A 2967-nucleotide genomic window follows, 5' to 3' on the forward strand; every position below is an offset into this window, starting at 1 on the left:
AGGAAGGAAGGAAGAAAGAAAGAAAGAAAGAAAGAGAGAGAGAGAGAGAGAGAGAGAGAAAGAAAGAAGAAGAAAGAAAAAGAAAGAAAGAAAGAAAGAAAAAAAAGAAAGAAGAAGAGAAAGAAAGAAAGAAAAAGAAAGAAAGAAGAAAGAGGAAGGAAGGAAGGAAAGGAAGGAAGGAAGGAAAGGAAGGAAGGAAGGAAGAAAGAAAGAAAGAAAGAAAGAAGGAAGAAAGAAAGAAAGAAAGAAAAGAAGAGAGAAAGAAAGAAGAAAGAAAGAAAGAAAGAAAGAAAGAAAGAAGAAAAGAAGAAAGAAAGAAAGAAGAAGAAAGAAAGAAGAAAGAAAGAAAAGAAAGAAAAAGAAGAGAAGAGAAGAAGAAAGAAAGAAAGAAAAAAGAAAGAAAGAAAGAAGAAAGAAAGAAAAGAAAGAAAGAAAGAAAGAAAGAAAGAAAGAAAGAAAGAAAGAAAGAAAGAAAGAAAAAGAAAGAAAAGAAAGAAAGAAAGAAGAAAGAAAAAGAAAAAAGAAAGAAAGAAAGAAAGAAAGAAAGAAGAAAGAAGAAAGAAGAAAAGAGAAAGAAAGAAAGAAAAGAAAAAGAAAGAAGAAAGAAGAAAGAAAGAAGAAAAGGAGGGCCCGGAGAGATAGCACAGCGGTGCTTGCCTTGCAAGCAGCCGATCCAGGACCTAAGGTGGTTGGTTCGAATCCCGGTGTCCCATATGGTCTCCCCGTGCCTGCCAGGAGTTATTTCTGAGCAGACAGCCAGGAGTAACCCCTGGGCACCGCCGGGTGTGACCCAAAAACCAAAAAAGGAAAAAAAAAAAAGAAGAAGAAAAGGAAAGAGGGTTGGTGTGGCAAGGTTTTTGCTTTGTTTGTTTGCTTGTTTGTTTGTTTGTTTGCATAGGCACAGTAAATCTTGTGGAAATTAGAAATTAGAAAGGAAATTCCCTTGGCCTAAGACATACAGAGTTTCTCTGCCCTTAAAGCATATTCTCGGGGGAATAACTACAGGTTCCATACATGCTCATTTTCACACCCCAGGGTCTTTTTATGGTGCCAGGAAACTTTCTGCTCAATTGTGGATGATAGAATCAGGTCTCTGCAACTAGAGATCTTGGTATTTGCACATGTCATAGGCTGAAGCCTAGGATAACATCTTTGTTTTACGGTTCTAGAAGTTCTGTTCCAACACTGTTGTTTTAATTAGTCTTCTGTAATTGGTGGTCTTGGTTTTGCACAGATTCTAGGATGAAGCCTAGGATAGAGTCTTTCATTATGATTCCAGAAGTTCTCCTCAGTCACAAGTTGTCAAAGTCAGACCTCTGGCATTAAAGATCTTGGTTATTGTACAGATCCTAGGCCGAAACATAGTCTAGGGTCTTTCTTAATGGTCCCAGGATAAGTTGTGGTCAGTCATGGTTGTCAAAGTCAGTCTTCTGTAGTGAGCAATCTTGGTTTTTGTCCATATTAAAGGATGGTGTGTTTTCTAATTTCATCTTACAGTTAGGTAATTAGATAGGACAACCTGCTCTTAGATCAAATTGTTGTCATTTTCTTGTTGTCAGGATGTCATATTAAAACTGGTGCAAGTTGGTGCTAGAGCTGTATTAGGAATTTCCCAGGAGTAGTTTGATTCCTGGAGCTGTTGCAGGGAACTGTGCAATTCTATGTTTAGGATCTAGAGCCCAGTATTGGGCAATCACTGTCTAATGGAGTCTAAGTTGGGTCCACATGACACATGTTCAAGGTGGGATGTGCCCCTGTATTATAAAATGTATGGATTCTTATCCCTAGTAGATAAGAGCTTGTTTCTATACCTAAAATTTCCCCATTTTAGTATGCCTTTGTAAAAAAGGCATGGTGCCATATTATATTGCTGGTGTATTTGGGGGTAAGAATGGCAGGCTACATGGTCTCCATGCCCTGATTATGATCTGAGCTTTTATCCCGGGCAAGACTTTTTCTTGTAGGCTTTCATACCAAGCAGAATCAAAACAGATGAAGTTAAAGAGAAAAAGAATATATAGAGAAAGAAATAAAAAATAAATTTTAAAAGTAATTAAAGAAAAAAGTGATGTAAGAGGCTACCTTACATTTGAGAATAAACAGACTAAGAGGTATTATTATAGAGGTATTAAACATATAAAGGAAATATAGGCTCCCCCATTGTCCTTTGAGATATTCTTGTGTGAGAGGGGTGAAATCTAGGGCACATTTTCATCACACACGCTGGTCTTGTTGAGTATGAGAAATAATTTGCAGCAGAAAGGGATCAGGTGGAGTCCTTACACCGGGGCTTCTTCTGGAGCTGAATCTAGTATCATGCAACAGTCCACATTTGGGGGATTAAGAAGTAGGGCCACACAGCATGAGTCAGCAGGAGTGTTGGTTGTAGTTTCTTGCCGGGGCACAAGATATGGGGCTGAGAGCGTATCTTTTCATGTTGGGAGCTGGGTGATGGCTTATTGGGGCAGGGGGTCAGTCTCAGTACCTAATGAGTTACAACTGAGGATAAAGAGTGTTAAATAAGGAGGGATATCAGATAAGGTCTGGGGGATGAAAGGATAGAAGGATTTCTGAAGGGGGAGGGATACTATATCGGAGGGGCTATACACACTTCAGGCATGGATTGTTTACAATTTAGGTTTGGCACTCAGAAGGGAGTCCACTGTCTATAAACTCATGCCCACATAAAGACGGACATTAGTGATCTACTCTTAAGGTTTTGTTAAAGGCCTGACCCTCAAAGGATGGGTGTGAGCTCTTAAGAAATAATTGAATTAATTAAAGGTAAATAATTAGCTTATATATAGAATAGGAGAGAGAGAAAGGGAGAACAAAATAGATAAAAGAAAATGAATAAATACAGTAGAATAAAAAATTGGTCGGTGCTGGAGTTGGAAGGTTTTCCAATTTCTAGGCACTTCATCACTGACAAGGGTGGGCCTTGCTAAATGGAGGTTTCAGGGTTGG

This window comes from Suncus etruscus, chromosome 14 (genome assembly GCF_024139225.1).
Source record: "Suncus etruscus isolate mSunEtr1 chromosome 14, mSunEtr1.pri.cur, whole genome shotgun sequence".
Lineage (NCBI taxonomy): Eukaryota > Metazoa > Chordata > Mammalia > Eulipotyphla > Soricidae > Suncus > Suncus etruscus.